Source organism: Microtus oregoni, unplaced genomic scaffold, assembly GCF_018167655.1.
Source record: "Microtus oregoni isolate MIOR12 unplaced genomic scaffold, Mior012 000009F_ref0000495, whole genome shotgun sequence".
Lineage (NCBI taxonomy): Eukaryota > Metazoa > Chordata > Mammalia > Rodentia > Cricetidae > Microtus > Microtus oregoni.
The window spans coordinates 34,819,632-34,832,114 of NW_024543068.1; positions in this window are offsets into that span (position 1 = coordinate 34,819,632).

Genomic DNA, 12,483 nt, shown 5'->3' on the forward strand with positions numbered 1-12,483 from the left:
TGTCCTGGAACTAGCTCTAATAGACCAGGCTGGCCTTGAACTCATCTGCTTGCCTTGGCCTCCCTAGTGCTGAGATTAAAGGTGTGCACCACCACTGCCTGGCTAAGTTATACCTCTTAACATATACAGGCTTTTTCTCCCCTTGTCATTCTCTAAACAAGGCTATACAGCAACTATTTGTACACCATTTACATTGCTTTAGGAATTATAATGGATTTAGACATGATAAAGTATATGGGGGAGGATGTATGTTGGCTATCTGTCAATATTATACCATTTTATATGTGGCTTATATGTAAAATGCACTCTGTTGGAGAGGGAGTGTCATAGAACCAGCCCCACGGAATGATTGTATAGTCAGTAAATGTGAAGGGAGGGCTGCGATATGGCTCAGGGGTAGAGTACTTACACAGCATACACTAAGTCCTGAGTTCAGTTCAGCATCGCAAACACAGTCATAAGCATGCATACCCAGAAAGCATGAAGGTAGGTGGGAATGGAGAGGAAAGTAAATAGAAGCCAGACAGCAATGCAGTCATAATGGGATCCTAATGAGCTGTGGAAGTGTGGAGTGGGGGGGGGGGGGGTTGATGTAGAAAAGAAAGCCATACAAAGTTTTAAGGAAGCAGGTGATATGATCTCTATTTTTTTTAATATGACTGCATTTCTAGATCCTACTTATTCTTCAGGACTCAAATAAAATCTCATAAATATTAGTACTTAATATTTTTTACTGAAATAATGCAGAGATGGATGAGTAAATAAGTAGATTTCTTTTTGGGAATAGGTCATAACTTATGACTAAATAAAATCCTGAATTATTGGATGGCCCCCTGCTATCTCACATTTAAAAAAAGAACCAAGTAATCTTTTTTTTTATTAAATTTTTACATTTGTAAAAAGTGAAAAAAACTGGTTGTTGGTGGTACAAGACCACCGCACGGCAGGTCTGCTTTTTCAATATTTGTCTTTGTTATTATATTGATGTTAGCAGCAACAGAAAAGTCTAAACATCTAGGAAGCAAAACTATGGAAAGCCCTCTGATTAACAAACACTGCAGTAATGCCTGCCCAGTTGCGGTGGTGTGCATGCACACAGTCATTTGGGAAGCAGAGACAGGAGGATTAGGAGTTTAAGGCCAGCCTGAGATGCACAGTTCGAAGTCCCCCTAGATTACATAAGAAACTATCTCAAAATGCAAAGACCAAAGACCTGGTCAGCGGCAAGGAGCAACACTGAAGAAATTCTTCTATCATTCTCTCCAAAACACCTGCTCCATTTCCTCCTGCTATCCTGGCCCCACGTATACACATCACCAACAACAACTGTTGTAGTGTCCACATATGTCCCTAGAAACCACACGCTATAGAACTTGTGAGTGTGAATACATGTGTGTGTCCATGTGTGTGCCGGCAGAAACCAACCTCCTGTGTAATTCCTCATGAGCTTTTTACGTATTTTAACCTTATGTTTTTATTATTGTTAGTGTGTGTGTGTGTGTGTGTGTGTGTGTGTGCACATGTATGCGTATGCATGTGTATACCTGTTTCTGAGGCAGTCTCTTGCTGGGATTAGGGACTTACTGATTAGCCTGGGTGGCTGTCCGTTAAATCCATGGCCCTTGTCTCTGCCTCTCCAGAACTAAGGTTGCAAACATGTGCCACAATCCAGGCTTTTTTTTTAACCACTGATATCAGAGATGGACATCACACTTATACAGTAAAAATAGAAAAATTAAGCCAGGCCGTGATGGCACATGCCTTTAATCCCAGCACTTGAGACATTGTATTGGGTGTTATGCCTCCTCAATTCTCTATAAGGCTTTTGGTCTACACTGATCTTAACGCTTTGGAAGGTTCCTTACTTGGGGCCGCTTGGGGCTTTCTGGGGAGAAGGACAGACACCCACAGAACAGCATCTCAACGGTTACACACAATACATACGTCATGTCACTTGACGTCACTAACTTTGATCACTTGACTGAAGCCATGTCTTCCAGACATCTCCAAAGTAAAGCAGCTGCTTCCTCCTCCTGCCCTATTCACGTGAGGAGAATTACTAGCTCCAGCCCGCTTCCCAGGAGCGTTTTGCTTCACTCCTGAGGATTATCAGAAGGTTCTCTGATGGGAAGAAACCCAGATCATTAGCTTCAAGATTTTCACCTACTTGTGCTCCACTATGTGTAGAGTTTCAGAGCCGACAGCTGATGTCCATACTGAACAAATTAACCAGTGAAAGCTGGCGGTGTTACCGCACCCCTTTAATCCCAGCACTCAGGGAGGCAGAGGCAAGGGATCTCTGTGAGTTCGAGGCCAGCCTGGTCTACAGAGTGAGTTCTAGGACAGCTAGAGATGTACAGAGAAACCCCGTCTCGGAAACAAAACAAAACAAGCAAAGAAAATTTATTTAACATTGAGGTGTTCACCTGCTCTCCTTTCTGTTTTGCCCTGCAATGTCTAATTTCATTTTTACAAAATAATTTAGGTCAGTCCCCTGCTTCTCCACTCTGTCAAAATGGTGATATCATACAATTGTAATATATTTGAATTTCCTTCTCACAACCTACGTTTCATCTCGAGTTCCTCTGTTGTCTTAGTTGATGTGCAGATCGTAGTTAATTCTATGTGATCTAAGGATATAGTTCTGTGAATTTTAATGAACATACAGCTGCATATCCACTACCACTATTCCACACACAACAGTCCCAAGGCATTTTAAAGTTAACTTTCAATATAAATTCTATTTTATCTAAATTAGATAGAGAATTCTTAACTTTGTCTATTCTGTTCACAGGTTTGTTAATCCTTTAGCAGAACTGAAGAAATACTTAAAACATAAGATCATTGAATGCAAATTTAATATATCTTTGTCTCTTAATATTTGTAAGATTAAACTCCAATAAAGGGTACCTTTGAGCCCTTGAACTAGTTCAAAGTTGAAAATGCTCCAACAGATACGTTTTAAGGTTTTTGGTCCTGAGTCAAGAACTCGGGCAGAGGCAGACAGATTTCTGAGTTCGAGGCCAACCTGGTCTAAGAGCAAGTTCCAGGGCAGCCATGGCTGTGCAGAGAAACCCTGCCTCAAAAAATCTACCCTCCTTGGTAGCACATGCCTTTAATCCCAACACTCAGGAGGCAGAGGCAGTCAGATCTCTGTGAGTTCTAGGTCAGCCTGGTCTACAAGAGCTAGTTCCAGGACAGCTAGGACTGTTACACAGAGAAACCCTGTCTCAAAAAAACAAACAAACAAACAAACAAAAATCTACCCGCCCCCAAAAAAGAAAAAAGAACTGTGAACTAAAAGTCACCTGTTAAACTCAAAATGTTTAATCAAAATACATTTATAAACCTAATTGCTTTAATATGTCATTTCTTCAAAAATAATTTTCATAACCCATTCTGGTCCCAAAACACTGCCTGGTCACTTACCTGCTTTTACCTACATCCCAGCACTCCAGCTAGCTTGGCTTCTAAGGAAGTAGTGGCAGGTGCTAGGCTATGGTAGCACACACCTTTAATCCCAGCACTGTGTAGGCAGAGGTAGTTGAATCTCTCAGTTTGAGCCCAGCCTGGTCTACAAAGCAAGGTCCAGGACAGTAAGAACTGTCTTGAAAAAAAGAAAGGAAAGAAAGAAGGAAAAAGATAGAGAAAGTGAGAGAAGGAAAAAGAAAAAGAGAGAAGGAGGGAGGAAGGAAGGGAGAGAGAGAGAGAGAGAGAGAGAGAGAGAGAGAACCAGAACAAAACAGCTTCAGTTAGCCAGGCATAATGGCGCATACTTGCAATGCCAGCGTGTTAGATGGAGGGAAGAGGATCAAAGAATCAAGGCCATTCTCAGCAACACAGTTGATGGAGGAAGGTCATTGGCTAATAAAGGAACTGCCTTGGCCCATTTTATTGGTTAGAAGATAGGTGGGAGGAGTAAACAGAACAGAACGCTGGGAGGAAGAGGAAGTGAGCTCAGACGCTGGGAGGAAGAGGAAGTGAGCTCAGACTGGACAGCTCTGCTCGCTGGAGCAGAGACACCATGCCCCGCTCCCGGGCAGACACACGCCATGAAGCTCCGACCCAGGATGGACTAGGCTAGAATCTTCCCGGTAAGACCGGTTCTCACAGATTATTAGAGATGGGTTGATCGGGATATCAGAATTAGCCAGTAAGGGCTAGAGCTTAAAGGGCCAAGCAGTGTTTAAATGAATACAGTTTGTGTGTTGTTATTTCGGGGCATAAGCTAGCCAGGCAGCTGGGGTGCCAGGGACGCAGCCCCGCTGCCGCTCTTATTACTACACACAGTTGAGTTCAAGGGCAGTCTAAGTTACAGGGCTGTTTCAAACTAAAAATAAAAACTAAAAATATATAAGTAAATTAAGCTTTATTAACAAAATTAGCCTTGATCTGTAATCAAAATTCTTACCAATTACAGAATAAATTAAAATGACAGAAAATCTTAAAGCATCAGAAGAGTTTAGCTTTGTGTTTAGCGACTCTTCTGTTGCGTTGACAGACACCATGATCAAGGCGACTCACAGAAGGAAGCTTATTCTGGCGTCCAGTAGCAGATAGAAAGTATCCACATTGTGGGGAGGCAACACAGCACATGGCAGGCAGGGTGACAGGAGCAGGAAGCCGAGAGTGCCCATCTTCCATGGCAAGCAGGAAGCAGAGAGAACAAATTGAGGTTTCTTAGGCTCAAAACCAGCCTCCAATGTCTTATTTCCTCTAGCGAGACTAAACCACCTAAAATGCCCAAACAGCAGCAGTAACTGGTGACCAAATGTTCAAAGACCTGAGCCCAAAGGGGGCATTCCCTTTCAATGCCTTGTTCTTGTAATTCCCAAAACAGAAAAAACAATTTTTTGTCTTTTTGTGCTACCTGATACTGAACCCAAGGGCCTGGCTCACTCTTGGAAACATCCTCGACCACTGAACCGCCCAGTCCCTTTCCTTTTTCACTTTTTATTTTGAGACAGGGTCTCACTAAGTTTCCCAGACTGATCTTAACTTTCTCTGTAGCCCAAGCAGTCTTTGAACTTGCAATCCTCCTGCCTCAGCCTTGGGTAGCTAGAATTAGAGGTTTGTACTGGCCTGGTCTCTATTCAACTTGAACAATGTGATTGATTACCTCGGAGAACTGAAGAGCAGAGTCGAAGGCAGTCAAAATTCAGTTGAATGGTGCACATGTGTGTGCACGTGAGCATGTGTTTACGTGCACGTGCATGTGTGTGTGACTCCAGGCTCACTATCAGCACTACAAAAGCAGCCTATTTATTTGTCATCTCTAAGTATCCAGTTTCCAGTAAAGAACTTAATTAACTACAGCCTCCCAGAGTTACAACAAAACTGGTTATCCCTTTCCAATACCAATTTATGAATCATCACCCTGGAAGGCACATGAACTATATCCAAATATAGTCTTATTTGCTTCATTGCTTTGAAACAATGTCTCACTCTTAGCCCACACTAGCCTAGATCTTAACAATGTAGCCCAGGCTATCCTGGAACCCTTCAGCCTCCCAAGTGCTGGCATTATAGCCATGAGCCACTTCATGGAATGTTTATCTGCTGACTGATGGATACGTGTACTTTTTTTTTAAAGATTTATTTATTTATTATGTACACAGTGTTCAGCCTCCATGCCTACAGGTCAGAAGAGGGCACCAGATCTCCTTACAGATGGTTGTGAGCCACCATGTGGTTGCTGGGAATCGAACTCAGGACCTCCAGAAGGGCAGTCAGTGCTCTTAACCTCTGAGCCATCTCTCCAGCCCTGGATACGTGTACTTTGAAAATCATAGTGAATACATAGAATTGGAGATAAACTTACCTATGTGGGTTCCATAATTAAACAACTCCTAAAAACTCATTATTACACCAGGTGTTTTAATTGCAGCACTCAGGAGTCAGAGTCAGGCAGATATCTGTGAGTTCGATGCCAACATGATTTATATAGCTAGTTTCAGGATAGCCAGGGCTACACAGAAAGATCCTGTCTCGAAAATAAATGAATGAATAAATAAATAAATGACATATTACTTTGAACTAAATTATAGTAAGATGCTATAATAATAAATAATCCACAAACTTCTGTAATTTTAGACCAAAAAAAAAGCTTATCTTTCATTTCCCAAGTTAATCTGGCCGTCTTTGGTGATTTTCTTCTAGATGGTTACCCAGAGATCCTGAATATTTTCGTTCTGTGACTTTGCACTCTAGATCACATGTCCACTGAAGTCACCACAGAAGTGAAGGAGGACATGCTGAGAACCACGTGTGGACTTTCACGTTCCAGCCTGAGAACACATCTCCTTTATCCATAGACACTGCAGAACCCAATCCTGTGGCCACAACCTGATGCTGGAAAGGCTGAAGTGAGCGCCCAAGAAGGCGAAAGACTTGACTTTAAGCTGGCTTCTCCCATCAAACCTCTGCAGTATGGTCCTGCAGATATGCACTGGTAGTTCTGAACTAGCCCTTATGCAAAAAAATTTTTTTTAAGAACTCTGGATTTTTTAAATATTTATTTATTTATTATGTATACAATATTCTTTCTACGTGTATGCCTGCAGGCCAGAAGAGGGCACCAGACTTCATTACAGATGGTTGTGAGCCACCATGTGGTTGCTGGGAATTGAACTCAGGACCTTTGGAAGAGCAGGCAATGCTCTTAACTACTGAGCCATCTCTCCAGCCCCCCTTCTGCAAAATTTTGTATATATATATATATATATATATATATATATATATATATAATCACTCGCCTGCCTCAGAAATTCATGACTTGTTTAAATGTACATCACAGTGGAATTTTGTTCAGACTGGTTGCAACTCTGAGTAACAGGTCATAATCCCTAAGTATAGAACACACTGTTCCAAGCTGCATGTTCAGTGCTGAATCATATGCTTTCACTCTGAGTAGGGCTGAAGACAGATAATGTCTTAGGGAAACTGAGTTCAAAGGCCTAAATGACTACATAGGAAATTACCTTGCAGCCCCACCCTAAAAGTAAGTCAAAAAGGACTGAGGACAACATGCTTGACATCTAGAAAAAGTAATTTTGCATTTGCTCCAGGACACAGACCGATCAAACAATCAAGTTCTAAGTCAACATTATCCAACTTCAACAGACTATGTGTGGATGTCGAGATGGCTCAGGGGGTACAAAACACTTGCTGCCAAGCTTACTGACCTTTGTTCAATCCCCAGGCCAGATGGTAGGAGAGGTCCAACTCCCAAAAGTTGTCCTCAGGTCTTCACATATGCTCCACAACACACATCCCCATATATACACTAAATAAAGCTTTAAAATAAGGAAGAGAATGATAGAGGAAGACACCTGAAGTCAACCTTCTGCCTTCACACATTGCACACAGGCACATGTAAACACACACACTCAAAATTATCCTCAGCTACCAGCCTGGTCTACAGAGCTAGTTCCAGGACGAGCTCCAAAGCCACAGAGAAACCCTGTCTCGAAAAAAAAAAAAAAAAAAAAAAAAAAAAAAAACAAAAAATTATCCTCAGCTACACAGTGAGCTTGAGATCAGTCTGAGATCCTCAAGAAGAAAAAAGAAGAGAAAAAAAGCAGAAGTGGCCTGTGTTTGCATGTGTGTATGTGCATTCCATGCATGACTGTTGCTCACAGTGTGTTGAGCTTTTGTTCATACATATACATACACACACACACACACACACACACACACACTTCAGCAACTAGGCTGTGGGGTACTTTTTCACAGACAGGGGTTGGTTTCTTCTTTTCTTTTTATTTATTTAATGTGCATTGGTGTTTTTGCCTGCATGTGTGTATTAGGGTGTCAGGTGTGGAGTTACAGACAGTTGTGAGCCACCATGTGGGTGCTGGGAATTGAACCCATGTCCTCTGGCTGATGAGCCAGTGCTCTAACCTCTGAGCCATCTCTCCAGCCCCTCTTGTTCAGTTAATGAAGTGATAGATAGATATGAAGTGAGCATAAAATGGCTAACCTTTGACTAAGCCATCTAGAATATGAGGCATCCAAGTATCTGTACTCATGACAGTATAGAGGTGGGGAACAATTCTCAAAAAACCAAGCCTATGGATCTCTGTGAATTTGAGGGCAGCCTGGTCTACATAGCAAGCTCCAAAACAGCTAGGTTATATAGAGATCCTACGGTGATGTTTTATGTCTTAACAAATAAAGGTTGTCTAAAGATCAGAAGGTAAAACTAAGTAACTAAAGCTCAGGAAGAGATGTCACACACCTTTAACCCCAGGATTCGGGAGACAGAGGCAGATGGATCGCTCTGAGTTCAAGGCCACCCTGGGCTACACAAGATGAGTGCAGAAACAGATCCAGGTGTTAGTGGTTCACACCTTTAATCCCAGTACTCGGGAATCACGCGCCTTTAATCCCAGCACTAATGGGGAATGTAAAACGGCAGGAGACAGAGGTTCAGGGCTCGGTCTGCAGTCACCCAGTCTTGGTAGAGGCAAGACTTCTCTACTTCTCTAGTGGCTTGACTGTTTTGCTTTTCTGATCTTCAACTTGAACCCCAATATCTTTTTCTGAATTTTTATTATTCATACTACAGAGACTCTGTCTCAAAACAAAACAAAGACCATGCCTGGAAGTGGTTTGTGTGACTCCTGGAGTTGGAAGGCTGAGATCAGAATTACCAATGTTGTAGTTCCAGTCTGAGTTAAAGATGCTTATCCAAACCAGTTAAACATGTCAATGAGTCCAACCATAAAGGGCAATTTTCTTGTCTTCCTGGAGGATGGATTCTATGATTCAATAAAGTATGGTCAGAAAACATCACAGGAGTCTATTCTGGAGACAAGAGGAAAACAGAAGCTTCCTACATTCTAGGAAGACATTTAAAGCTGTTTCGAAATATTAAGTAAATGAAGTTGGCATGCAATGAAAGCACAAAAGTTTTATTTATAACAGCAAACACACAAAAGCTGTGAGGAACTTAACTGTACAATCTGAACGAAGAAAACCATTGAGATTTTCATAAGGACTATAGGTGACAGGATAAACAAACTGAATTTTTTTCTGTTTCGATCGACCCAGCATCCTAAAGATGTTATTTACTCCCAAATAAATTAAAAGTTAATAGAAGGGAGCTGGAGAGATGGCTCAGAGGTTAAGAGCACTGACTGTTCTTACAAAGGTCCTGAGTTCAATTCCTAGCAACCATATGGTGGCTCACAACCATCTGCAATGGGGTCTGGTGCCCTCTTCTGGCCTTCAGACATACATGAAAGGAATGCTGTATACATAATAAATAAACAAACAAACAAATAAATAAGTTAATAGAAAGACAACTAAAAAGTCTATAGATCAAGTTCCAGAACAGCCAGGACCACACAGAGAAACACTGTCTAGAAAGACAAAAACAAATGAACAAACAAACAAAAATAAATAATTTTTGGTTCTTAAGAAGTTATTCTAAAGTTTGCATTAAAACTAAATACAAAGGCTGGAGAGATGGCTTAGCAGTTGAGAATACACATTGTTACTGGGCAGTGGTGACGCACACCTTTAATCCTAGCACCTGGAAGGCAGAGGAAACAAATCTCTGTGACTTTGAGGCCATTTGGTCAACAGAGTTCCAGGATAACCAGGGTTACACAGAGAAACCGTCTCAAAAAACCAAACCACACCAAACCAAACCAAAAGTATACATAGCACTCATGTCAGCTAACTCTAGCTTCCTAACAATCTGACACCTCTGGCCTCCTTGGGACTTACGCTCATGTGTACGTTAACCACATACAAGCGCAGAGGTAGTCATATCTCTTTGAGTTTGAGGCTAGTCTGGTTTACATTGTGAATTCTAGGCTAGCCAGAGTTACATGGTGAGATCCTGTCTTAAGAAAAAAAAAAATTAGTCAAAATCAGGCATAGTGATGCAGGCCTATAGTCCCAACACTTGGGTGATGGATGCAAAAGGATCAGGACTTCAAGGTTTTCCTTGCTTCCACAGATGTGTCCAAAGCCAGCCTGGGCTGTGGGAGACCATCTTGACACTCCCCCTACACACACACACACACACACACACACACACAAAAAAAAAAATCTGGTATCAAAATTTCATGAGAATAAAAGGTGACTGGAGAATATTTAGTTAAGCTCTGATTAATTTTTGTTGACAAAATGATAGACAAGCAAAGGAAAGTGACCTTAGTAAGACATTGTAAAATAATTTTTTTTAATAAGATTTTTTTTTTTTTAAAAAAATATTTATTTATTATGTATACAATATTGTCTGCGTGCAGGCCAGAAGAGGGCACCAGACCTCATTACAGATGGTTGTGAGCCCTCATGTGGTTGCTGGGAATCGAACTCAGGACCTTTGGAAGAGCAGGCAATGCTCTTAACTGCTGAGCCATCTCTCCAGCCCCCTTTTAATAAGATTTTTAAGACTTCTAAAAAACTTGTGTTTGAAGGCAGGTGGTGGTGGTGCACACCTTTGATCTCAGCACTCAGGAGGCAGAGGCAGGTGAATTTCTGAGTTCAAGATCAGCCTACTCTACAGATGAATTTCCAGGACTACACAGAAAAACCATGTCTTTAAAAGCAAAAAAAAAAAAAACCAAAAAAAACAAAAAAAAAAACTTGTTTTGTGTATATAGAAGTGTCTGAGGAGACTAGAAGAGGATGTCAGGATGTCAAATACTCTAAAGCTGGGGTTATAGAAGTTTTATCAGCCTGGCGTGAGTGCTGGGAAATTAACTCAGGCTCTCCGGAAAAACCCATCTTTCTAGCCCCTAAAGTGATAGATCTCAATATGCTCAAAATAAAGATCAGGAAAATGCAACTGATTATGGGTTAGGTGGAGAAGGAAATAAGGAACACATAGGAGACCTTAATCATAATTTTCTAGGTCATTTTACCTACAACGAAATCAGTGACCAAATAACTGCGCTTTGTAACACAAAGGTAGGCATCCATGACCATACTATGGCTATATTAGAAGTCCTCAAGCACACACTAGAACAGACATCCATTTGAAGGGAGCTTGAATGTGTTGCTCACACCCTCCTTTACGCTCAAGGACTGTGGGATACTGTTAAGGTTGAAGAAGTTGTTTAAGATTTAGTGTTTTGCTGGGCGGTGGTGGCGCATGCCTTTAATCCCAGCACTTGGGAGACAGAGACAGGCGGATCTCTGTGAGTTCGAGACCAGCCTGGTCTACAAGAGCTAGTTCCAGGACAGGCTCCAAAACCACAGAGAAACCCTGTCTCGAAAAGCCAAAAAAAAAAAAAAAAAAAAAAAGATTTAGTGTTTTATCTGCATGCATGACTTTGTAAGAAGAGGGCATCAGATCCCACTCTAGATGGTTGCATGTCATTGTGTGTTGCTGGGAACTGAACTCAGGACCTCTGGAAGAACAGCCAGTGCTCTTATCTGCTGAGCCATCTTCCCAGGCCCTTGCAAAGCAGTTTGTAATAGGCAGAGTGCTTGCCTGCACTGGGAGTCATGGTAAACATCAGGGTTACATGAGGCCTATAAAAAGATATGGGCTGTCAATCAAAGTAAAAACTTTTATTACTATTGTATGTGTATATGTATTTGTGAATAGAGATGTACATTTGCAAGAGATCGGTTCCAGGGATCAAACTCAGATTTATTGGGCAATTTTTTTTTCTTTTTTTTCTTTTTGGCTTTGGAGCCTGTCCTGGATCTTGCTCTGTAGACCAGGCTGGCCCTGAATTCAAAGATATGCCTGTCTCTGCCTCTCAAGTGCTAGGATTAAAGGTGAGGGCCACCATCGGCCAGGTTTGCCAAGCATTTTTAATTGCTGGGCCATATCACTAGCCATGAATTCACGACTATTTTTTCTCAAGACATGATTTTTCTGTTTAGTCCAGGAGAATTCACAATAGTTAAATGCACACACACATACACAAAGAATATTAGTCAAAGGGTCACAAACCCTTCTCCCTAAGATCTACAGTTAATGCCTACTGGGGAGACATTTACATACCTGTGCTCTTATAAGCAGCCCTAATTAAACTTGGAAAGTCGCTAAAATAAGAACATGAAAGGAGACTATTTGGGAAGAGAATGAAGAATGGGAGAAGGGTCAAGAGGAACAAATATGTCATATACATGTGAAATGTATATACACGCTAATAAGCCTCCATGGGCTGGAAAAATGGCTCAGCACCCACCTACTAGCACCCAAAAGGTAACTCAGGACTGCCTGTTACTCCAGCTTGAGGGACCTGACACCTTCCTCTGGCCTACAAACACACTGAGTAGTGAATATTAAATTTTAAAAAAAACTAAGCCTTCCAGTTGAAAAATGCATATAAATATGGTGCTTAATATTTATAAAGCTTTAAGTGGAAATTATAAACTACTCCTTTCTCCTTATGAATTATACTCCTTTGATCATTATCCACTAGCTGAGCTTAAATGTTTATATTCTTCATAAACATGAAAATTGTTCAAATTTCCCAGGTAAAAAAATGAGGGTTTGGACTAGCAGAT